Consider the following 26,609-nt stretch of genomic DNA (forward strand, 5'->3'; position numbering starts at 1 on the left):
CTGAGCTGCTCTGGGCTGCTCACCTCAGGGGATCTGCCCTGGGTATGTCCGCACTGCACCAGGGTGCGGGGGGGGGGGAGCTATACCCACATGCACTCTCATTGACTGGTGTGCTCAAAATGGAGGGTAGCCACCCCCCTGCACATGCCTCGTATGTCTCCTTGAGGTGGGACTCACACCCCAGCTCCGAGTGTTGGCAGAGCCACTGTCACGGCAGAGCCACTGGAGGCGTGAGCTCGGTCCGGGTCTCCCGGTTGCCCCTTTGGGGTGTCTGCACCTACAGCAGAGGGGAGCACCCAGGAGGTGTGGGCTTTTCCCACTGCCTGATGTGCCCCTTTAAATTCAACAAGGGGAAGGCTGCTGGCCCCAGGCAGATCCTGCAGTCCCCTCTGGAGCACTAGCTCAGTGTCTTAGCACGGCAGGGATCCCCTAAGCCTGAGCTGGACTCTGGGCTTGTGGAAGGGCAGCCTGGGCAGCTTTCATCCACATAGGGTGACCTTACATCCCATCCCTTTTCTAAGCCCTGTCCCAGCCCTCCCGACGTTTCTGGCAAAAGTGGGCATTTATCACACGTGCAGCACTTGTCAACTTGATCAGATTGCAAGAGCCCACTTTTGCCAAAAAAGTGGGGTGCAGAGGAACATGGGAGGGCGAGCGGTGATGCCAGCCCTACACAGGGGGGCAGGCAGGGCTTGGGCAAGCAGCAATGCCAGCCCCAGCCTGGCACTGGGGGAGGGGGAGAAGGAGGGCTTGGGCGAGTGGCTTAAGCCAGCCCCGCAGGGGCAGGGGGGCTAGCCCCATACGGTGTCCCGTTTTCCCTTGGGGAAATATGGTCACCCTAATCCTACACCACACGGCTGTGTCTCCTCATCCTTCCCCTTTCTATGTACAGGGAGCTGGCTAAGGGGGCAGCCTTGCAGGGTGGCCCACTCGCCATAGACACAGGCAGTAGCAAGGTGGGTCTGACACCCTCTGGCCCCTTGGAGGGTGGAAATGGAATCTGGGCTCCAGGGCCTCTTCCATTCTTGGTCCCTCTCCTGCACCTGCTGCGCACAGCTCTCTGGGCCCTGCAGGCACCAGCCAGCCACCAGCTGGGAACATTTCCAGGGCTGGCCTGGAGGCGGAAAGAAGGCTGCATGCCCCAGAGCCAGCTGCATTCTGGATTCCATCCCTGGGAAGTGACCCCACCATCTGTATTTGCTGCTGGATACACACAGTCGCCATCGGTACTCATGGCTCATGCAAACTGCTGACACCAGGAGTCTGAGCCCTGTCTTTAAAACCCCAGGGCTATGTCTGTGTGTGTTAACTCCGGGGGCTGGGATTGTACGCACATGCATGTTGCCAGCCTTGATGAAGCAGTTTGGTCCTCTGGTCAGGGCCTGGGTGGGGGCTCGGAAAACCTGTGTACTACTCCAAGCTCTGCCGCTCACCCACTGTCTGACTTAGGGCAAGTCCTGTCCCTGCTCCAGGCCTCAGTTTCCCAATCTGTAAAGGAGGGTGCTGTTGATGCCCACCCAGCTTCCTAAAATGCTGTGACCCGAGCTCTTGGGTGCAGGCGCTAGGAATGAGGGCTTGCATTTGAGCTCTTTAAAGGGATGCTGCCAGCTGAAGTGTGGCCCCAAGTTAAAATCAGGGCCAGCTCCAGGCACCAGCATTCCAAGCTGGTGCGTGGGGCGGCAATCTGCAAGGGGCAGCAGTCCCTGTGTTTCATCACCCCAAGCAGCGCGCCGAATTGCTGCTGGACGGCGGGGGCAGTCCGTGTGCCTTTAGGGTGGCAGGCGTCTTTCTGCGATGGCGGCAATTTGGCAGCAGCTTCTATGTTTAGCTGTCGGTGGCGGCTTCAGCTAAACATACAAGCTTCCGCCGAATTGCCACCACCACGGAAACGCACCTGCTTCCCTAAGGGCACACGGACTGCCCCTGCCGTCTGCGGCGGCAATTCGGCGCACTGCTTGGGGCGGCGAAAACTGTAGAGCTGGCTCTGGTTAAAATGTTCTAAAGATAAGGCAGCCTACAAAGCTGAGCCTGTGGAAAGGCCTCCACAGCAGTCCAGGAAGCTTTAAATGAAGCAATTTTCCCCTGCAGTGTGTGAAACCCAGGAGGTACCTGCCTGTGGAGTAAAGGGAACGTGACTGTATGTCTTCAGTGTCAGTCAAGAGAAAGGCAAAGGCGAGTGGCTCATGAAGGTTCTCAAGCAAATAGGATTTTAAAATGTTTCATCCCCTTTAATTCTCCCCAGCCTTGGTGGGAGCAGCCAGAGAGGAGGAAATGCCAATGTTTGGCAACCCACGTGTTTTAATTTGCCCAAAAGGAACGCTGCATACAAACCTTCCGTCTGGCCCCCAGGTGCTGCTCAATGGGGCACTGGGGTCCCGGTCTCCAACATGTGGTGAGGCAGCAGCTCAGTTTGCCCATAGGCGCAGAAGTTGGCACAGTGGGGGTCAAGTCCAGTTGTTCATGGGCAGCATACACAGGTCCCATCTCCTTGGCCTGGATCCTCAGATAAGAACATAACATAAGAAAAGCCGTATCGGGTCAGACCAAAGGTCCATCTAGCCCAGTATCTGTCCATCGACAGTGGCCAATGCCAGGTGCCCCAGAGGGAGTGAACCTAACAGGTAATGATCAAGTGATCTCTCTCCTGCCATCCATCTCCACCCTCTGACAAACAGAGGCTAGGGACACCATTCGTTACCCAGTCTGGCTAATAGCCATTTATGGATTTAACCACCATGAATTTATCCAGTTCTCTTTTAAACGCTGTTATAGTCCTAGCCTTCACAACCTCCTCAGGTAAGGAGTTCCACAAGTTGACTGTGCGCTGTGTGAAGAAGAACTTCCTTTTATTTGTTTTAAACCTGCTGCCTATTAATTTCATTTGGTGACCCCTAGTTCTTGTATTATGGGAATAAGTAAATAACTTTTCCTTATCCACTTTCTCCACATCACTCATGATTTTATAGACTTCTATCATATCCGCCCTTCGTCTCCTCTTTTCCAAGCTGAAGAGTCCTAGCCTCTTTAATCTCTCCTCATATGGGACCCTCTCCAAACCCCTAATCATTTTAGTTGCCCTTTTCTGAACCTTTTCTAGCGCCAGTATATCTTTTTTGAGGTGAGGAGACCACATCTGTACACAGTATTCGAGATGTGGGCGTACCATGGATTTATATAAGGGCAATAATATATTCTCAGTCTTATTCTCTATCCCCTATTTCATGATTCCTAACATCCTGTTTGCTTTTTTGACCGCCTCTGCGCACTGCGTGGACGTCTTCAGAGAACTATCCATGATGACTCCAAGATCTTTTTCCTGACTTTTTGTAGCTAAATTAGCCTCCATCATATTATATATAGTTGGGGTTATTTTTTCCCAATGTGCATTATTTTACATTTATCCACATTGAATTTCATTTGCCATTTTGTTGCCCAATCACTTAGTTTTGTGAGATCTTTTTGAAGTTCTTCACAATCTGCTTTGGTCTTAACTAACTTGAGCAGTTTAGTATCATCTGCAAACTTTGCCACCTCACTGTTTACCCCTTTCTCCAGATCATTTATGAATAAATTGAATAGGGTTGGTCCTAGGACTGATACTTGGGGAACACCACTAGTTACCCTTCTCCATTCTGAGAATTTACCATTAATTCCTACCCTTTGTTCCCTGTCTTTTAACCAGTTCTCAGTCCATGAAAGGACCTTCCCTTTTATCTCATGACAGCTTAATTGATGTAAGAGCCTTTGGTGAGGGACCTTGTCACAGGCTTTCTGGAAATCTACGTACACTATGTCCACTGGATCCCCCTTGTCCACATGTTTGTTGACCCCTTCGAAGAACTCTAATAGATTAGTAAGACACAGTTTCCCTTTACAGAAACCATGTTGACCATTGCTCAACAGTTTGTTTTTCTATGTGTCTGACAATATTATTCTTAACTATTGTTTCAACTAATTTGCCCGGTACCGACGTTAGACTTACCGGTCTGTAATTGCCGGGATCACCTCTAGAGCCCTTTTTAAATATTGATGTTACATTAGCTAATGTCCCGTCATTGGGTACCGAAACCGATTTAAAGGACAGGTTACAAACCTTAGTTAATAGTTCCACAACTTCACATTTGAGTTCTCTCAGAACTCTTGGGTGAATGCCATCTGGTCCTGGTGACTTGTTAATGTTGAGTTTACCAATTAATTCCAAAACCTCCTTTAGTGACACTTCAATCGGTGACAGTTCCTCAGATTTGTCACCTACAAAAGCCGGCTCAGGTTTGGGAATCTCCCTAACATCCTCAGCTGTGAAGACTGAAGCAAAGAATCCATTTAGTTTCTCCGCAATGACTTTATCATCTTTAAGTGCTCCTTTTGTATCTCGATCGTCCAGGGGCCCCACTGGTTGTTTAGCAGGCTTCCTGCTTCTGATGTACTTAAAAAACATTTTGTTATTACCTTTGGAGTTTTTGGCTAGCCGTTCTTCAAACTCCTCTTTGGCTTTTCTTATTACACTCTTCCACTTAATTTGGCAGCATTTATGCTCCCTTCTATTTGCCTCACTAGGATTTGACTTCCACTTTTTAAAAGCTGCCTTTTTATCTCTCACTGCTTCTTTTACATGGTTGTTAAGCCACGGTGGCTCTTTTTTAGTTCTTTTACTGTGTTTCTTAATTTGGGGTATACATTGAAGTTGGGCCTCTATTATGGTGTCTTTAAAAAGCGCCCATGCAGCTCGCAGGGATTTCACTCTAGTCACTGTACCTTTTAACTTTTATTTAACTAACCCCCTCATTTTTGCATAGTTCCCCCTTTTGAAATTAAATGCCACAGTGTTGGGCTGTTGAGATGTTCTTCCCACCACAGGGATGTTGAATGTTGTTGTATTATGGTCACTATTTCCAAGCGGTCCTGCTATAGTTACCTCTTGGACCAGCTCCTGCGCTCCACTCAGGATTAAATCTAGAGTTGCCTCTCCCCTTGTGGGTTCCTGTACCAGCTGCTCCATGAAGCAGTCATTTAAAGCATTGAGAAATTTTATCTCTGCATTTCATCCTGAAGTGAAATGTTCCCAGTCAAAACTATTATTGGCTTCTTAATTTTGATAGCCTTTCTAATTTCCCTTAGCATTTCATCATCACTATCACTGTCCTGATCAGGTGGTCGATATTAGATCCCTAATGTTATATTTTTATTAGAGCATGACATTTCTATCCATAGCAATTCTATGGAACATGTGGATTCGCTTAAGATTTTTACTTCATTTGAATCTACATTTTCTTTCACATATAGTGCCACTCCCCCTCCCTTCTCCCCCCCGCTACCCCCCCCCGCATGACCTGTTCTGTCCTTCCGATATATTTTGTACCCCGGAATGATTGTGTCCCATTGATTGCTCTCAGTCCACCAGGTTTCTGTGATGCCTATTACATCAATATCCTCCTTTATCACAAGGCACTCTAGTTCACCCAGCTTATTATTTAGACTTCTAGCATTTGTGTACAAGCACTTTAAAAACTTGTCCCTGTTTATTTGTCTGCCATTTTCTGATGTGTCAGATTCTTTTTTGTGACTGTTTATCATCAGAACTGGCCCTTACATTATCCTCTTCCATCCTCTGCTCCTGACTATAACCTGGAGATTCTCTATCATTAGACTCTCCCCTAAGAGAAGTCTGTGTCTGATCCACATGCTCCTCTGCAGCAGTCGGCTTTCCCCCATCTCCTAGTTTAAAAACTGTTCTACAACCTTTGTAATGTTTAGTGCCAGCAGTCTGGTTCCACTCTGGTTTAGGTGGAGCCCATCTCTCCTGTACAGGCTCCCCCCATCCCAAAAGTTTCCCCAGTTCCTAATGAACGTAAACCCCTCCTCTCTACACCATCGTCTCATCCACGCATTGAGACTCTGAAGCTCTGCCTGCCTACCTGGCCCTGCGCATGGAACTGGGATCATTTCTGAGAATGCCACCATAGAAGTCTTGGATTTCATTCTCTTCCCTAGCCGCCTAAATTTGGCCTCCAGGACATCTCTCCTACCCTTCCCTATGTCATTGGTACCTACATGTACCACGCCCACCGGCTCCTCCCCAGCACTACACATAAGTCTGTCTGGATGCCTCGAGAGATCCGCAACTTTCGCACCAGGCAGGCAAGTCACCATACGGTTCTCCCGGTCATCACAAACCCAGCTATCTACATTTCTAATGATTGAATCTCCTATTACTAACACCAACCTTTTCCTAGCACCTGGAGTTCCCTCCCCCGGAGAGGTTGTCATAAACAGATAGCTAAGGGTTAATGTCTCTTTCACGTGAAGCACCTGACCAGAGGACCAATCAGGAAACCGGATTTTTAGACCAATCAGGAAACCGGATTTTTTCAACTTTGGGTGGAGGGAATTGTGTGTCTGAGTCTTTGTTTTCTGCCTGCCTGCTTTCTCTGAGCTTTGGAGAAGTAGTTCTACTTTCTAATCTTCTGTTTCTAAGTGTAAGGACAAAGAGATCAGATAGTAAGTTCTATGGTTTCTTTTCTTTGGTATTTGCATGAATATAAGTGCTGGAGTGCTTTGATTTGTATTCTTTTTGAATAAGGCTGTTTATTCAATATTCTTTTAAGCAATTGACGCTGTGTTGTATCATCTTAATACAGAGAGCCCATTTGTATGTATTTTTCTTTCTTTTTATATAAAGCTTTCTTTTAAGACCTGTTGAAGTTTTTCTTTACTTCAGGGAAATTGAGTCTGTACTCACCAGGGAATTGGTGGGAGGAAGAAATCGAGGGGAGATCTGTGTGTTGGATTGCTAGCCTGATTTTGCATTCCCTCTGGGGGAATAGGAAAGTACTTTTTGTTTCCAGGACTGGAAACAGAGAGGAGGAGTCCCTCTGTGTAGTTTCACAGAGCTTGTGTCTGTGTATCTCTTCAGGAGCACCTGGAGGGGGGAAGGGAAAAAGGATTATTTCCCTTTGTTGTGAGACTCAAGGGATTTGGGTCTTGGGGTCCCAGGGAAGGTTTTTCAGGGGGACCAGAGTGCCCCAAAACACTCTAATTTTTTGGGTGGTGGCAGCAGGTACCAGGTCCAAGCTGGTAACTAAGCTTGGAGGTTTTTCATGCTAACCCCCATATTTTGGACGCTAAGGTCCAAATCTGGGACTAAGGTTATGATATGGTGTAGCAGCGGGTGGGATATAGACAGAATCCAGAAGCCAGTAGGAATATTATATTTTTCTTTTCTCTGCTAAGGGCTTTTTAGCAGAGAGAAACAGTTGGTTTTAAAAGGGAACCAGAGAGAATTTTTTTTTCTGCTCTCTCTGGCAGTTTGTGGCTTGCATGTTAAGCAAGAAGCCATTACCAGACTGTTAAGGGTCTTTTGTCATGCAATAGCCCTCCCATTAGGAGGCAAGTTCCAGCACTATATAAATGCAAATAAAGTGGTTTTTCAGGTTTACTTAACATTGAAGATTAGCTAAAGGCACTGTTGCTAGGCAGACTTCAGGAGGCAACAGAACCTGCAGTTCAGAAGATAAACACCGGAGGGCACCCCAAAACAAGAAAACAGGAACCATGACTTCTAAGGCAAAAATTGAGGCCGAAGAACAAATCAAAGAAGCTGAACACAGGCGACAGATGGAGATGAAAGAAAAGGAAGAAAGCATCAAACTGGCAGCCTTCCAAAGAGAACAGGCAGCCCAAGAGGCAGCACACAAAAGAAAACTAGAAGAAGAAGAGGTAGCCTACCGAAGGAAACAAGCAGAAGAAGAGTTGGCCCACAGAAGGAAGCAAGAAGAAGAGGAGGCGGCCCACCACCGAGAAATGGAAAAACACCAAAAAGAAATGGAAAAACACCAAAAAGAAATGGAAAAACAACAAAAAGAAATGGAAAAACAACAAAAAGAGAATGAAGAGAAGGAAAAACAGAGAAAACATGAACTGGAGTTGGCAAAAGCTGGGCTGCATGTGCCAGCCAACCCTAACAACCCGGCGCCCATTATTGCTCCACAGCACAGGAAATTTCCCACCTACAAGGCAGGTGATGACACCGAGGCCTTCTTGGAAAATTTTGAAAGAGCCTGTCTTGGGTACAGCATTCCCGAAGACCAGTACATGGTAGAATTGAGGTCACAGCTCAGTGGACCTTTAGCAGAGGTGGCAGCTAAAATGCCTAAGCAGCAAATAAATGACTATAAACTTTTTCAAACCAAGGCCAGATACAGAATGGGGATAACCCCAGATCATGCCCGTCGGCGCTTCAGAACCCAAAAGTGGAAACCAGAGGTGTCATTTCCCAAACACGCCTACTACATTGCAAAAAACTATGAGGCCTGGATAACAGGAAACAACATTCAAACCTTGGAAGAACTGCACCTCCTCATACAAATGGAGCAGTTCTTGGATGGTGTTCCTGAAAACATCACACGGTACATACAAAATGGAAATCCCAAAGATATCGCTGAGGCGGGGGAAATTGGAGCCAAATGGATGGAACTGGCAGAAAGCAAGAAAGCTACTGTCAAGGGGAACGATTACCCCAGGGGGCACACAGACCATAAACCCTACAACCGAGGACAGCCAAAGACCCCACATACCACCCAAGTAAAGCCACAGATACCCTACCCTTCAACCTCACCAGTCTCCAGTAACTCACCTCGGCCCACTGACCCATCAGATGGAAGATGCTTTAAGTGTAATGAACTGGAACATATCAAGGCCAACTGTCCAAAGAACACCATGCGAGTGCAATTCATTACACCACCATCACACCAAAGATCCCCAGGCCCGGATGCCTCTCAAATACCCTTGGAGCGAAGGGAAAATTTGAGAGTGGGCGGAAAGAAGGTTACTGCGTGGAGAGACACGGGGGCACAAGTGTCAGCTATCCACCAATCCTTCGTTGACCCCAAATTCATCAACCCAAAGGCCAAAGTTACAATTTACCCCTTCATGTCACAAGCTGTAGACTTGCCTACAGCTCAACTGCCTGTCCAGTACAAAGGCTGGTCAGGAATGTGGACTTTTGCAGTCTATGACAATTATCCTATCCCCATGCTACTGGGGGAAGACTTGGCCAACCAGGTGAGGCGGGCCAAGAGAGTGGGAATGGTTACACGTAGCCAAACCAGGCAAGCTTCCAGACCCATTCCTGTTCCTGAACCGTCCACAGAGGCCCCGTCTGTGTTACCAGAGACCCAGACAGAGGTAGTGGACCCGGATTCCATGCCTACCACTGAAACAGCCACAGCATCTCCAGTCCCAGGCCCGGAACTGGAACAGCAACCAGCACCAGCGATTGCAACCCCATCTTCAAACTCAACGCCAGTGGGCGCCAGCGAGCCACAACTGGCAGAAGCAACAGACAGCCATACCCAAAAGGCTCAGCCAGAGCCTGAAATACCCTCAGGTGCACCAGCAGAGAGCGGTTCACCAGCAACGGAAACAACCCCATCACCTACATCGCTTCCAGAGGGACCAAGCCCAAGTCCACAGTCTGAGGAAAAACTGGTGACCCCAGCCTCAAGGGAACAGTTCCAAGCTGAGCAGGAAGCAGATGACAGCCTTCAGAAAGCTTGGGCGGCGGCACGGAGCACCCCACCGCCTCTCAGCTCTTCTAATCGATCCCGGTTTGTTATAGACCAAGGACTTTTATACAAGGAAATTCTTTCTGGTGGACACCGGGAAGAATGGCAGCCGCAAAAACAGTTGGTGGTTCCAACTAAGTACCGGGAGAAGCTCTTAAGCTTAGCCCATGATCATCCCAGTGGCCATGCTGGGGTGAACAAAACCAAGGACCGGTTGGGGAAGTCCTTCCACTGGGAGGGGATGGGCAAGGACGTTGCCAAGTATGTCCGGTCTTGTGAGGTATGCCAAACAGTGGGAAAGCCTCAAGACCAGGTCAAGGCTCCTCTCCAGCCACTCCCCATAATTGAGGTCCCATTTCAGCAAGTAGCTGTGGATATTCTGGGCCCTTTCCCAAAAAAGACGCCCAGAGGAAAGCAGTACGTACTGACTTTAGTGGACTTTGCTACCCGATGGCCAGAAGCAGTCGCTCTAGGCAACACCAGGGCTAACACTGTGTGCCTGGCCTTAACAGACATCTTTGCCAGGGTAGGTTGGCCCTGCGACATCCTTACAGATTCAGGGTCTAATTTCCTGGCAGGGACCGTGGAAAAACTGTGGGAAACTCATGGGGTGAATCACTTGGTTGCCACCCCGTACCACCATCAAACCAATGGCCTGGTGGAAAGGTTCAATGGAACTTTGGGGGCCATGATACGAAAATTCATCAACGAATTCTCCAATAATTGGGACCTAGTGTTGCAGCAGTTGCTGTTTGCCTACAGGGCTGTACCACATCCCAGTTTAGGGTTTTCACCATTTGAACTTGTGTATGGTCACAAGGTTAAGGGGCCATTACAGTTGGTGAAGCAGCAATGGGAGGGGTTTACGCCTTCTCCAGGAACTAACATTCTGGACTTTGTAAGCAACCTACAAAGCACCCTCCGACACTCTTTAGCCCTTGCTAGAGAGAACCTAAAGGATGCTCAAGAAGAGCAAAAGGCCTGGTATGACAGACATGCCAGAGAACGTTCCTTCAAGGTAGGAGACCAGGTTATGGTCTTGAAGGCGCAACAGGCCCATAAGATGGAAGCATCATGGGAAGGGCCATTCACGGTCCAAGAGCGCCTGGGAGCTGTAAACTACCTCATAGCATTTCCCAATTCCTCACTAAAGCCTAAAGTGTACCATGTTAATTCTCTCAAGCCTTTCTATTCCAGAGACTTACAGGTTTGTCAGTTTACAGTCCAGGGAGATGATGCTGAGTGGCCTGACGGTGTCTACTACGACGGGAAAAAAGACGGTGGCGTGGAAGAGGTGAACCTCTCAACCACCCTGGAACGTCTGCAGCGGCAACAAATCAAGGAGCTGTGCACTAGCTTCGCCCCATTGTTCTCAGCCACCCCAGGACGGACTGAACGGGCATACCACTCTATTGATACAGGTAATGCTCACCCAATCAGAACCCCACCTTACCGGGTGTCTCCTCATGCCCAAGCTGCTATACAACGGGAGATCCAGAACATGCTACAGATGGGTATAATCCGCTCATCTACCAGTGCATGGGCATCTCCAGTGGTTCTGGTACCCAAACCAGATGGGGAAATACGCTTTTGCGTGGACTACCGTAAGCTAAATGCTGTAACTCGTCCGGACAACTATCCAATGCCACGTACCGATGAGCTATTGGAGAAGTTGGGACGTGCCCAGTTCATCTCTACAATAGACTTAACCAAGGGGTACTGGCAAGTACCGCTAGATGAACCTGCCAAGGAGAGGTCAGCATTCGTCACCCATGCGGGGGTGTATGAATTCAATGTCCTTCCTTTCGGCCTTCGAAATGCACCCGCCACCTTCCAGAGGCTGGTAGATGGTCTACTAGCTGGACTGGGAGAATTTGCAGTTGCCTACCTCGATGATGTGGCCATTTTTTCAGACTCCTGGCCCGAACACCTACTACACCTGGAAAAGGTCTTTGAGCGCATCAGGCAGGCCGGACTAACTGTTAAGGCCAAAAAGTGTCAAATAGGCCAAAACAGAGTGACTTACCTGGGGCACCAGGTGGGTCGAGGAACCATAAACCCCCTACAGGCCAAGGTGGATGCTATCCAAAAGTGGCCTGTCCCAAAGTCAAAGAAGCAGGTCCAATCCTTCTTAGGCTTGGCCGGATACTACAGGCGATTTGTACCACACTACAGCCAAATCGCTGCCCCACTGACCGACCTGACCAAAAAGACCCAGCCAAATGCAGTTAAGTGGACTGATGAGTGTCAAAAGGCCTTTACCCAACTTAAGGCAACGCTCATGTCTGACCCTGTGCTCAGTGCCCCGGATTTTGACAAGCCATTCCTAGTAACCACAGATGCATCTGAGCGTGGTATAGGAGCAGTGCTCATGCAGGAAGCAACAGATCACAACTTCCATCCTGTCGTGTTTCTCAGCAAGAAACTGTCTGAGAGGGAAAGTCACTGGTCAGTCAGTAAAAAGAAATGCTATGCCATTGTGTACGCCCTGGAAAAGCTACGCCCATATGTTTGGGGACGGCGGTTCCAACTACAAACTGACCATGCTGCACTAAAGTGGCTTCATACTGCCAAGGGGAACAACAAGAAACTTCTTCGTTGGAGTTTAGCTCTCCAAAATTTTGATTTTGAAATTCAACACATCACAGGAGCTTCTAACAAAGTAGCTGATGCACTCTCCCGTAAGAGTTTCCCAGAATTCAGTAGTTAAAAAGTGTTCTTAAAATGTAGAAGTCTGTTAGTTATATACTTAGGAGTATATGTAAAGGTCTATGTGTTGTATTAATCTGTTTATTTTCAAGTTCTAGAAGGAAATCGCCGCCAGTGAGCTTCCCCACTGTCTGCAATTTGGGGGGCGTGTCATAAACAGATAGCTAAGGGTTAATGTCTCTTTCACGTGAAGCACCTGACCAGAGGACCAATCAGGAAACCGGATTTTTAGACCAATCAGGAAACCGGATTTTTTCAACTTTGGGTGGAGGGAATTGTGTGTCTGAGTCTTTGTTTTCTGCCTGCCTGCTTTCTCTGAGCTTTGGAGAAGTAGTTCTACTTTCTAATCTTCTGTTTCTAAGTGTAAGGACAAAGAGATCAGATAGTAAGTTCTATGGTTTCTTTTCTTTGGTATTTGCATGAATATAAGTGCTGGAGTGCTTTGATTTGTATTCTTTTTGAATAAGGCTGTTTATTCAATATTCTTTTAAGCAATTGACGCTGTGTTGTATCATCTTAATACAGAGAGCCCATTTGTATGTATTTTTCTTTCTTTTTATATAAAGCTTTCTTTTAAGACCTGTTGAAGTTTTTCTTTACTTCAGGGAAATTGAGTCTGTACTCACCAGGGAATTGGTGGGAGGAAGAAATCGAGGGGAGATCTGTGTGTTGGATTGCTAGCCTGATTTTGCATTCCCTCTGGGGGAATAGGAAAGTACTTTTTGTTTCCAGGACTGGAAACAGAGAGGAGGAGTCCCTCTGTGTAGTTTCACAGAGCTTGTGTCTGTGTATCTCTTCAGGAGCACCTGGAGGGGGGAAGGGAAAAAGGATTATTTCCCTTTGTTGTGAGACTCAAGGGATTTGGGTCTTGGGGTCCCAGGGAAGGTTTTTCAGGGGGACCAGAGTGCCCCAAAACACTCTAATTTTTTGGGTGGTGGCAGCAGGTACCAGGTCCAAGCTGGTAACTAAGCTTGGAGGTTTTTCATGCTAACCCCCATATTTTGGACGCTAAGGTCCAAATCTGGGACTAAGGTTATGATAGAGGTAACCTCAGTGCGAGAGGCAACCCCAGCACCCTCTGGAAGGAGGGTCCCAACTATGGGAAGGTTTCCCTCTGCTCCCATTGACTGCTCTGCTTCCCTGGGCCTTTCTTCCTCCTCAACAGCGTAGGGGCTGGCTGACCAGAGGTGGGACAATTCTACAGTGTCCTGGAAAGCCTCATCAACATACCTCTCTGCCTCTCTTAGTTCTTCTTCGAGTGATTGCTCATATCCATTCCAGTTAGGTGTGCGCGCCGTGCGTGCACGTTCGTCGGAAACTTTTTACCCTAGCAACTCCAGTGGGCCGGCAGGTCGCCCCCTGGAGTGGCGCCGCCATGGCGCCCAATATATATCCCTGCCGGCCCACCCGCTCCTCAGTTCCTTCTTACCGCCGTGTCGGTCGTTGGAACTGTGGAGCGCGGCATAGCTGTCCTCCACGTCCCTAGCTCTCCTTGTTATCTCTCAATTACCTCTCGTACTGTTATAGTGTTAATTAGATTGTTAAGTGTAGTTAGATAGTAGTTAAGTTAAATAAGTTGTAAATAGTTCTTCGCCGGGGGCTTAGCCCTTCCCGGCACCGGGCTCATGCCTGGTTCGCCGGGCTTCAAGCAGTGTGCGGCCTGCAAGAAGCCTATGCCCACCAGCGACCCCCACGACGCGTGCCTGAAGTGCCTGGGGGAAGCGCACAGATCGGACAAGTGCTGCATCTGCAAGGCTTTTAAGCCAAGAACAAAGAAGGAGAGGGATCAAAGACTCCGAACTCTCCTTATGGAGGCGGCACTTGACCCGGCGGCTTCGCAGGCCGTGATCTCGGCGCCGGCACCGGAGCGCACCGGCACCGAAAAGACTCCCCGGCACCGACCTTCTCCGGCACCGGGGACAGAACCGAGGTCGTCGAAGACTACTCCTCCGGCCAGGCAGACCCGACTGGAGCGCCCGGCCTCAACATCGGCCGCGGCACCACCGGCACCGTTGACTCCGGGCCCGGCGGGTCCGTCGAGTCCGGTGCCGCCAAGCTCCCCCATGAGATCTGGGGTTGAGATATTGGTCCCGTCCACGCCGGAGACCTTCGCCTCGGCTCGGGACCTCATAGCCCTGACTGAGCCCACTCAGCTGCCACCCCCGGTACCTCCGGTGCGGGTCGTGTCCAGAGGCAAGCCCATGATGTCGGCACCGTCTCGGGACTCACGCTCACGATCGAGGTCCCGACGCCACAGTCGCTCCAGATCCCGCCGCCGCTCGCAGTCCCGGCACCGCTCCCCTCGGCGGTACCGGTCGCACTCGCGGCACCGGTCGGCCTCAAGACGGTCGCGGTCGGACTCCAGCCGCCGATACCGGCGCCGCGACTCCAGGAGCCAGTCCCGACGTTACTCGCCGCACCGGTCGACCTCCCGGCACCGAGCTGGTGGCAGGTCCCGGTCCCGGTCGACCTCCCGGCACCGCGTCGGTGGCAGGTCCCGGTCTCGATCCCGGCACCGAAGCGATGGCCGGTACCGGTCCAGATCCCGGCACCGTGACAGATCCCGGTCCCGGTCCCGGTCCCGGCACCGTTACTCCCGGCACCGGTCCCCGGCACCGAGACGTTCGCCCGTGCCGACCCGCACGGACCCTTACCAACCAGGGTCAGCCCCGCCGTGGCCTTCTAGACAGCTGTCGGTCTCTTCCCAAACGGACAGCGGGTATGCGCTGGGCACCGACCGGCAAGCGGCGCTATTTGGCGATCCGCCTCAACAAGACCAAGGCCCGCAGCAATGGGGGTTCTGGACACCCTGGGCATACCATCAAGCCCAGGGGCCCCAACAGCTCCCTGCTAGGCCTGCAACGGCGGAGCGCAGGGCGCCGGAAGCCTCATTGTCTCGCCCCCCTCCCTCCCCGGATGGGGAGGAAGGGTCCAAGCAACAAGATTCCGCTCTGGCTCCTGAGGCAGAGGCGAGGGCCGAGGGAGACCCTCCATTAGACACTCTCTTGCCAGGGGTCTCCTCATCCTCCTCCCCTGATGAAGCGGTGGCTGGTACCTCCTCCAACAGCCCCCCCCCCCCGCTGGATCTCAGGGCGCACCAAGACCTCCTCAGGCGAGTAGCTCAAAATCTGAGTCTGCAAGCCGAGGAGTTCTCCGAAATAGAGGATCCGATTGTCACCATCCTCTCAGCAGATGCTCCCACCAGGGTCGCCCTGCCCTTCATAAGAACCATCCAGGCAAACGCCAACACCATCTGGCAGTCTCCGGCCTCCATCCCCCCTACTGCGAAGGGCGTCGAGAGGAAGTACATGGCCCCTTCTAAAGGCTATGAGTACCTCCATGTGCACCCGACACCGTGTTCCCTGGTGATTCAATCGGTGAACGACAAAGAGCGTCATGGGCAGGAGGCTCCAGCCCCCAAATCCAGAGAGGCCAGGCGAATGGACCTCCTCGGCCGTAAGGTATACTCGGCTGGGGCGCTGCAGCTCAGGGTTTCCAACCAGCAAGCCCTGCTGAGCAGATACGCCTTCAACTCCTGGGTGGCAGCAGACAAATTCAAGGAGCTGCTGCCACAAGACGCTCGCCAAGAATTTACAGCCATCTTGGACGAAGGCAAGAAGGTTGCTCGCACGTCCTTGCAAGCCTCTTTGGACGCTGCAGACTCGGCTGCCCGTACCCTCGCATCGGGAGTAACAATGCGTCGCATCTCCTGGCTGCAGGTTTCTGGCCTTCCGCCGGAGCTCCAGCATACCATACAGGACCTCCCTTTCGAAGGCCAGGGCCTGTTCTCTGAAAAGACAGACCCCAGACTCAAGAGTCTGAAAGATAATCGGGTCATTATGCGGTCCCTAGGGATGCACACACCGGGAACGCAACGCAGACCCTTCCGGCCACAGCAACAACAACAGCGCAGGCCGTATTCCCAGTTCCGCCAGCGGCAGGACCTTAACAGGCGCCGCGGCAGGAACGGAAGGCGCAGGCATTCGGGGAACCAAGGGGGGCAGAACCAAGGCCCCTCTAAGCCCCCGCCTGGACCTAAGCCTTCATTTTGAAGGTGCGCCCGAGGGCGCAGTAACAGTTTCCCCCATGGATCCTTCCCCCCCGTTTTCCAACCGCCTTTCGTTTTTCCTCCCGGCGTGGTCCCAAATAACATCGGACCGCTGGGTCTTACGCACGGTGCAGACGGGATACTGCCTGCAGTTTGTATCATTTCCTCCTTCCCGCCCCCCTTCCTCGTCCCTCTTCAGGGACCCCTCTCACGAGCAATTCCTTCGACAGGAGGTGCAGACGCTCCTCAGCAAAGGAGCTATAGAGGCGGTTCCGGAAAACGAGAAAGGCAAGGGGTTTTATTCCCGCTACTTTCTGATCCCCAAGGCCAAGGGAGGCCTCAGGCCTATCCTCGACCTGCGAGAGCTCAACAAATACCTGGTGAAGTTGAAGTTCCGCATGGTATCCCTGGGGACCATTATCCCATCCCTGGATCCGGGAGACTGGTACGCCGCCCTCGACATGCAGGATGCATATTTTCACATTGCCATTTGGCCACACCACAGACGTTTCCTTCGCTTCGTGGTGGGCCCCCTTCATTACCAATTTGCAGTCCTCTCATTTGGCCTGTCCACGGCCCCGAGGGTGTTTACAAAATGCATGGCAGTTGTTGTGGCGCATCTTCGGCGCAATCGTATCCACGTGTTTCCTTATCTGGACGATTGGTTGATTCGGGGCACATCGGAACAACAAGTCTGCAGCCATGTCCGCGTGATCACCGGCATGTTCGCCACTTTGGGCCTCCTGATAAACACGGACAAGTCCACCCTGATTCCCACACAGAGGGTGGAATTCATCGGGGCCGTCCTGGACGCCACTGTGGCCAGGGCCTTACTGCCATTGCAGAGGTTCCAGGCCTTGTCGGCGATTGTTCAACGACTGCGGACAGCCCCCTTGACATCAGTGCGGACATGTCTAACCCTGTTAGGCCACATGGCGGCTTGCACCTTTGTGACCGGTTACGCTCGGCTCCGCATGAGGCCCCTCCAGTTGTGGCTCATCGATCATTACAGGCCGACAAGACAGCCGCTAGACATGCTAGTCACAATCCCCCAGAGGGTGTTAGATTCTCTCGGCTGGTGGCTAGACCAGTCCGTGCTATGTGCGGGTCTCCCTTTCCACCCACCTCAGCCCTCGGTGTCCCTGACAACGGATGCCTCAGATCTAGGCTGGGGGGCCCACCTAGGGACCCTGAGAACGCAGGGCCTGTGGTCCCAGGAGGAGGTCGGGTTACACATCAACATGCGGGAGTTGAGAGCGGTCCGCCTTGCTTGTCAAACGTTCTGTCATCAGCTTCAGGGTCGCTGTGTCGCGGTGTTCACCGACAACACGACGACCATGTATTATATCAACAAGCAAGGCGGCACCAGATCCTCCCCCCTGTGCCACGAGGCGATGCGACTCTGGGACTTTTGTATAGCCCACTCCATTCACCTCACGGCTTCCTTCCTCCCCGGAGTACGAAACACGCTGGCGGATCGATTGAGCAGATCCTTCCTGTCGCACGAGTGGTCCCTTCGCCCGGACGTCGCCCTCTCCATCTTCCGGAGGTGGGGTTATCCCCGGGTGGACCTCTTCGCGTCCAGGGGGAACAGGAAGTGCCAAGCGTTCTGCTCCTTTCAGGGCAGGGAGCCCGGGTCGATAGCGGATGCCTTCCTTATTCAGTGGTCGACCCACCTATACTATGCGTTTCCCCCGTTCCCTCTGGTCCACAGGGTCCTTCTGAAGGTGCGCAGGGACAGGGCTCTCGTGATCATGGTAGCCCCGGCATGGCCCAGACAGCACTGGTACCCCATGCTGCTGGACCTGACCATAGCCGACCCAGTTCCCCTGCCCCTTCACCCGGACCTGATTACCCAGGAGCACGGGACCCTCTGTCACCCGGACCTGCAGTCGCTGCACCTGGCGGCGTGGCTCCTGCGTGGCTGACTGGTTCCGAGCTGCGCTGCTCCACGCCAGTGAGGGAGGTGCTTTTGGGCAGCAGGAAGCCTTCCACGAGAGCGACATATTCGGCCAAGTGGAAGCGTTTCTCCTGTTGGTGCGCGGAAAGAAATCTCCGCCCTACGGAAGTTTCGGTAGCCGACATCTTAGACTACGTTTGGTCCCTCAAACTGCAAGGTCTGGCCATATCGTCGTTGCGAGTTCACCTAGCAGCTATCTCCACCTTTCACCCGGGTGCGGATGGTCGCTCTGTTTTTTCTCACCCAACGGTGTCTAGATTCCTTAAGGGGCTGGAACGTTTATACCCTAACGTCCGTCCCCCTGCTCCAACCTGGGATCTTAACCTGATGTTGTCCCGACTCATGGGACCCCCCTTTGAACCGTTAGCCACTTGCTCCCTGCTTTACCTCTCTTGGAAGACTGCCTTTCTAGTAGCTATCACCTCAGCTAGACGGGTGTCGGAACTTCGGGCTCTTGTGGTAGACCCCCCATATACGGTCTTCCACAAAGATAAGGTGCAGCTGAGACCACACCTGGCCTTTCTCCCCAAGGTAGTCTCAGCCTTCCACGTCAACCAAGAGATTTTCCTCCCGGTTTTTTTCCCGAAACCTCACTCCTCAGGCAGGGAGCAGCAGCTCCACTCGCTTGATGTCCGTAGGGCTCTCGCGTTCTACATGGAGAGGACTAAGCCCTTCCGCAAATCCCCCCAGCTTTTCGTGGCGGTAGCGGACCACATGAAAGGGCTTCCTATCTCCTCCCAGAGGTTATCTTCTTGGGTAACGTCCTGCATCAGGACCTGCTATGACTTGGCCCATGTCCCTACGGGCCGTGTGACTGCGCATTCTACCAGGGCGCAGGCGTCGTCGCTGGCTTTCCTCGCCCGTGTGCCCATCCAGGAAATCTGTCGGGCAGCGACCTGGTCATCGGTCCACACCTTTGCTTCCCACTACGCCCTGGTCCAGCAGTCAAGAGAGGATGCGGCCTTCGGATCTGCAGTGCTCCATGCCGCTACTTCTCACTCTGACCCCACCGCCTAGGTATGGCTTGGGATTCACCTAACTGGAATGGATGTGAGCAATCACTCGAAGAAGAAAAGACAGTTACTCACCTTTGTAACTGTTGTTCTTCGAGATGTGTTGCTCACATCCATTCCACACCCGCCCTCCTTCCCCACTGTCGGAGTAGCCGGCAAGAAGGAACTGAGGAGCGGGTGGGCCGGCAGGGATATATATTGGGCGCCATGGCGGCGCCACTCCAGGGGGCGACCCGCCGGCCCACTGGAGTTGCTAGGGTAAAAAGTTTCCGACGAACGTGCACGCGCGGCGCGCACACCTAACTGGAATGGATGTGAGCAACACATCTCGAAGAACAACAGTTACAAAGGTGAGTAACCGTCTTTTCCTCCAGTTCCGCCACCCTGGCCTCCAAAGTTCGTACATGGTCTCTGAGGGCCAGAAGCTCCTTGCACCAGCTGCACACATATGCCACCCGCCCACAGGGCAGGTAATCATACATGCTAAACTCAGTGTAACAAACTGGATAGCCACCACTCTGCAGCTGGGCTTCTGCCTGCATTGTCTCCTATTAATGAAGGGTTGTTTAAAGCGAGAAGTTTTGAATGGAGTTTAGTTTATAGGTTTTAAGGGGAATAAAGGGGCACAGATAAAACTGACAAGGGACCCCTGCTCCCTTCCCACTCCCTTGCAAAAAAGACGGTTACTCACCTTTGTAACTGTTGTTCTTCGAGATGTGTTGCTCATATCCATTCCAGTTAGGTGTGCGCCGCGCGTGCACATTCGTCGGAAAACTTTTACCCTAGCAACTCAGTGGGCCGACAGGTCGCCCCCTAGAGTGGCGCCATCATGGCGCCCGATATATACCCCTGCCGGCCCACCCGCTCCTCAGTTCCTTCTTGCCGGCTACTCCGACAGTGGGGAAGGAGGGCGGGTGTGGAATGGATATGAGCAACACATCTCGAAGAACAACAGTTACAAAGGTGAGTAACCGTCTTTTCTTCTTCGAGTGATTGCTCATATCCATTCCAGTTAGGTGAATCCCAAGCCTTACGTAGGCGGTGGGGTCGGAGTGAAATGTGGCAGAATGAAAACTGCTGAGCCAGAGGCTACAGCATCTCTTGACTGTTGAACCAGGGCATACTGCGAAGCAAAGGTATGGACCGAGGACCAATGGAGCTGCGCGACAGATCTCGTGGGTAGGAACACGAGCCAGCAAGGCGGCAGATGAAGCCTGAGCCCTGGTAGACTGTACGATGATGTGGCTTGGGGAAATATGAGCCAAATCATAACAAGTGCGGAAGTCCGCCATCACCCAAGATGAGATCCTCTGAGAGGAAAACAAGCAAGCCCTCCCTTTGGCCCGCTACCGTGACAGAGCTGGGGCACCTTACGAAATGGTTCTGGCAGCGCAATATAAATGCGAGCACTCCACAGATGTCCAAGGAGTGCAATGGTTGTGCCCATTGCGTTGAGCTGTGGGTAACATGAAAGGCCGAAACCACCTTAGGGAGGAAAGCCGGGTGCGGTCATAACTGCACCTTGTCTTTGTGAAACCTAGTGTACGGCGGAACCACCGTAAGAGCTCTGAGCTTGGAGACCCGTCTGGCCGATGTAACAGCTACGAGGAAAGTTGTCGTCCAAGACAGGTATAGCAGAGGGCCAGTCGTGAACGGCTCGACTGGGGGAGACATAAGTCTGGTTAAAACTAGGTTGAGGTCCCAGGTTGGGGCTGGGCGGCGCACCCGAGGGTGCAAGCTCTCCAAGCCCTTGAGGGATCTCGAACCCATAGAGCGTGAGAACACGGAACGTCCACCTTAGCCTGGCTGGAAGGTAGAGATGGCTGCTGAGTGTATCCTCAGCGATGATACCGCCAGGTCCTTCCGCTGAAGGCCAGAGGCAGGCCAAATAGAGGGGATCGAGACCTCAGCAGGAGCAAGATCGAGCGTATTGCAGCTGTAGAAGAAACGCTTCCACCTGGCCCGGTACGTTGACCAGGTGGAAGGCTTCCTGTCACCCCGGCTCAGTTACGCAGCAGCCACACCGTGAGGCGAAGAGGCTGCAGGTCCGAGTGACGAAACCTGTCGTTGCCCTGAGTGATGAGGTCTGGGTGGGGTGGCAGGGTAATTGGGTCTGTTATTGACAGGCCGAGCAACGTGGTATATCAGTGCTGCCTGGACCACTCTGGAGTGATCATGATGATGCGCGCTCTGCCCCTGCGGAGTTTGAGCAGGACCCAATGAACCAGTGGGAACAGTGGGAAGGCATAATGGAGTTGACCTTTCCACGGCATCAGGAATGCGTCCAAGATCGATCCCGAGGAGAGACCTTGGAAGGAGCAGAACATCTGGCATTTTCTGCTCTCGCGGTGAGCGAACAGGTCTATGTGAGGAAACATCTCCGCTTCTGGAAAGCGGAACGCCTCACATGGGGCAGAGTGATCACTCGTAAGACAGGAAAGACCTTCTGAGTCAAAGTGCCAAGACGTTCCGAATGCCTGGGAGAAAGGACGTCACCAGCTCCATCGAGTGGGCCATGCAAAAGTCCCGGAAATGGATGGCCTCCTGACAAAAGGGGGGAGGACCATGTCCCTCCCTGGATATTTATGAAGCACATGGCCGCTGTGTTGGCTGTAAACACCGAGATACAACGGCCTCGCAGCTGCCGCTGGAACCCCTGGCACGCCAGGCGGACTACTCTCATTTTTGGGGCATTGATGTGGAATGCCAGCTCCCGAGAAGACCAAAGGCCTTAAGCTCGGAGGTGACCATGAGCACTTGAGCAGAGAGATGACGCGTCCGTTGTCAGGGGCAGTGAGGGCTGGGGCGGATGAAACCGCATCCCTGCCCACACCAGGGAGGGAGTTAGCCACCACTCTAGGGAACCTAAGGTGCTCGAGGGAACGGTGACTACCATGACCATTGGCTCCCTGTCCGGGTGGTACGCCGAGGTGAGCCGGACTTGGAGAGGACGGAGGCGGAGCTTGGCGTGTTTGGTTACAAACTTGCAGGCAACCATGGACCCAGGAGACTGAGACAAGTACGAGCCGAGGTCGTTGGGAAAGCCTGCAGACCTCAGATGATTGTTGCCATCGCCTAAAACCGCAGTTGTGATAAGCAGGCTCCGGCTAGGTAGGAGACCAGGATAGCCCCTAGGAAGTCCAACCTCTGCGTGGGAACCAGAGTGGATTGCTCTATAGTAATCATCAGGCCTTGACCTGTGAATAAGACCGTGACGATGCCCACGCGCTGAGTGGTTTGTGTCTCAGAGTCTCCTCGGATAAGCGAATTGTCCAGATACGGAAAAATGCATATCCGACATCAGCGAAGGTAGGCGGCGACTATGGCCGTAAACCAGAAGTACTGACAGTTGGCTAGAAAGCGGAGGTATCTCCTGTGCGGAGGGAAGATGGCGTTACGAAAGTACGCGTCTTCATATCCAGGGCGGCATAGTAGCCCCCAGGAGGCAAGGATGGAATAATGGTTCCCAGGGATACCGTGCGGAACTTCAACCTTATCCTAAACCGGTTGAGTCCGTGCAGGACTAGGAAGGTCTGAGACCTGCGTTCGAGTGGGGGACTAGGGCATAACGGGAGTAAAACCCCTTGCCCCTTTCGTCCATCGGCGTCTGCACCTCTTGTACGAGGAATTGCTCGTGAGAGGGGTCCCTGAAGGGGGACAGGGCTGGAACAAATTAGAGGTGGTACCTATGCTCCACCGTGCGCAGGATCCAGCGATCTGAAATTAACTGGGGCCACGCCAGGAGAAAGCGGGATTGGGATCGCGGCCTGTGACTGGTACACCGCCCTCAAGCGTACCTTGGAAGGTTCGTCTTTGGTCCCAGTGGTAATTGCGAGGGACCTTGACCTTGGCTCTTTAGGGGTCCTGACGTTCGTCTGCGACCACCTTGGCCTCGCCGTTTGCCAAAGTCCTGTCTCTGGCTAGGCACAGAGTATGGCGGCTAGGGACAGAAAGGCCTGCGTTTGGTCGCTGGCATATGCATGCTGAGAGAGCGCATTAGGACCCTATTGTCCATCAGGCTTGGCAGCCTGGGGCTGTCTTTGCCGCGAAAGGCCTTTACCAACAAAGGGTAAATCCTGAATGGCATACTGCAGCTCCGGCCGGAGGTTTGAAACCTGAAGCCATGAGATGCACCTCATGGCGACACCAAAGGCCAGAGTCCTGGCTGCAGAGTCTGCTGCGTCCAATGAGGCCTGGAGGGATGCTCTGGGTACTTTTTTTCCCCCGTCCTCCAAGACGGCAGCGAACTCTTGGCGGGAGCCTTGAGGGAGAAACTCCATAAACTAAACTCACTCAGGTGCTATAATTATCGCAGCTAAGCAAGGCTTGTTGCTTTGCTACCCAGAGCTGCAGGGCCTCTGCAGAGTACACCTGGTGGCCAAACAGGTTCATTCGCCAAGCCTCTTTCGGTTTCGGGGCTGGTGCCCGCTGGCCATCGCATCAGAATCGTGGTCCTGAGCATAAGATCTGCGCATGTGGGATGACACGGATGCGTGTCCGGATGGCCATGGAGGTACTAAAAGAAGGCACAGGCAGAGTCTCTGACTCTGTCGGACCCTGCCCAACTCGGCACCGGGAACCGGCACCGGGAGGCGTACCGGTACCTGGAACGAGATCCAGACCCGCAACCAGAATGGTGCCTGGCGGTCGACCGAGATCTCGAGGCTCGGGGAGAGGCTACAGGAGTCAAGGTACCTGTCGCGGTGCCGGGAATCGGAACGGTGCCGATAGCGGGTCGGCGAACGGGATACCGACCGGTGCAGCGAGTGCGACCAGTACCGATGAGGAAAACAGCACCGGGACTGCAAGTGGTGTCGGGCGTGCCGACAGGATCTGGAGTGTCTGCGGGACCGTGATCATGAACGGTGCCGCTCTGCTGTGCTGACAGAGGACGGTCACATGAAGAGACTGTATTACCCGCACCGGCGGTGCCGGGGTCAGGCAGCATCGACTCTGTCATGGCAATGAGATCCCTCGCCGTTGGTAATGTCTCCGGCATGGAGGGAACAGCAGGCTCAACCACAGTGCATACTGGGGAGCTGTCAGGCACCGGATTCGACGGCCCTCGTGGGACCGGGATCGACGGTACCGAGGTCGTCAGAGCTTCGGTAGGTGTTGGTGCCGGGCGATCCGAGTTAGATGAGCTGTCTGGCTGCGGTGCCGTCGGCACGGAAGCAGCAGGAGCAATAAGCTCGATCACGGCGCGCGCCGGGGAGCCGTCAGGCACTGGATTCTACGGCCCTTGTGGGACTGGAATCGACGGTGCCGACGTTGTCGGTGCCTCAGAGGTGTCGGTGCCGGGCAATCCGACTTAGACGAGCTCTCTGGCTGCGGTGCCGTTGGCACGGAAGCAGCAGGAGCAGTAGCTCAACCACGGTGCGTGCCGGGGAGCCGTCAGGCACCAGATTCTACGGCCCTTGTGGGACCGGGATCGACGGTGCCGACGTTGTCGGTGCCGCAGCAGGTGTCGGTGCCGGGCGATCCGACTTAGACGAGCTCTCTGGCTGCGGTACCGTTGGCACGGAAGCAGCAGGAGCAGTAGCTCAACCACGGCGCGTGCCGGGGAGCCGTCAGGCACCGGATTCTACGGCCCTTGTGGGACCGGGATCGACGGTGCCGACGTCGTCGGTGCCTCAGCAGGTGTCGGTGCCAGGCGATCCGACTTAGACGAGCTCTCTGGCTGCGGTACCGTTGGCACGGAAGCAGCAGGAGCAGTAGCTCAACCACGGCGCGTGCCGGGGAGCCGTCAGGCACCGGATTCTACGGCCCTTGTGGGACCGGGATCGACGGTGCCGACGTTGTCGGTGCCGCAGCAGGTGTCGGTGCCAGGCGATCCGACTTAGACGAGCTCTCTGGCTGCGGTGCCATTGGCACGGAAGCAGCAGGAGCAGTAGCTCAACCACGGCGCGTACCGGGGAGCCGTCAGGCACCGGATTCTACGGCTCTTGTGGGACCGGGATCGACGGTGCCGACGTCGTCGGTGCCTCAGCAGGTGTCGGTGCCGGGCGATCCGACTTAGACGAGCTCTCTGGCTGCGGTGCCGTTGGCACGGAAGCAGCAGGAGCAGTAGCTCAACCACGGCGCGTGCCGGGGAGCTGTCAGGCACCGGATTCAATGGCCCTGGGGGACTGGAATCGACGGTGCCGATGTCATCGGTGCCTCTGCAGGTGTCGGTGCTGGGCGATCCGACTTAGTCGAGCTCTCTGGCTGCGATGCAGGTGGCACGGAAGCAGCAGGAGCAGGGGGCTTAACCACGGCGCGTGCCGGGGAGCCGTCAGGCACCAGCAGGAATTGCAGGCTCTCTCGACCTCGGAGGAAGGGAGCGGTGCCGAGTCGACTTCGGTGCCGGCGATGGCCGGTGTCAAAAGGCCTTGGCAGTACCGGCGGGGTCCGGTGCCGAGGAGGCGCTTCTGCCAGCCGCTTGATCATCGCTCGGCGCCAAAGGTGGAGGGGTAAGTGAAAGTCCCGCTCCTTTTTGTTCTCGGCTTAAAAGCCTTGCAAATGGGGCACTTAGCTGTCAAGTGTGATTCCCTCAGGCACTTCAAACAGGAGTCGTGTGGATCTCCCTTCGGCATCGGCTTCTGGCAGGCCGAGCCCATTTTAAAACCCGGTGAGCCGTGCATGGGCTCCGGCACCGGGTTCATGGAAGGGGCTACTTCCTGAACCCTGCTAACAATTACTAAACTAACTATGTTAGCAGAGAAAAAACGTATAACTATACAAATATATATATAAAAGGATTATAACTGCATAACTATATACGAGAACTACGAGTAGCTAGGGACGTGGAGGACAGCTATGCCGCGCTCCACAGTTCCAACGACCGACACGGCGGTAAGAAGGAACTGAGGAGCGGGTGGGCCGGCAGGGATATATATCGAGCGCCATGGCGGCGCCACTCCAGGGGGCGACCTGCCGGCCCACTGAGTTGCTAGGGTAAAAGTTTCCGACGAACGTGCACGCGCGGCGCGCACACCTAACTGGAATGGATGTGAGCAATCACTCGAAGAAGAACTCCCTGTTAGCAAAGCTCCCTGGTCGCTTGTGTGTGGCTTTATAAAGCCCTGGCCTCTGTGAATGCCCCGCCCACTGATTAAGGCTCAGCCAATTACCAGAGGCTTCTAGCTTTCAAACTTTCCTTTGAAGCTCACAGCCTCCAACTGCCAGCCACAGCACAGGGTCCTGCAAACAACCAAACAAACACACTGACAAACACAAGCTCAGCACACAGCAAGTAACCCCCAAACACAAACAAACACAGTCACGTACCCCACAGATGCTGTATTTGTTCCTCCTTCACCTAGAGAACTCTCTTG

Source organism: Gopherus flavomarginatus, chromosome 21 (genome assembly GCF_025201925.1).
Source record: "Gopherus flavomarginatus isolate rGopFla2 chromosome 21, rGopFla2.mat.asm, whole genome shotgun sequence".
Taxonomy (NCBI): Eukaryota; Metazoa; Chordata; order Testudines; family Testudinidae; genus Gopherus; species Gopherus flavomarginatus.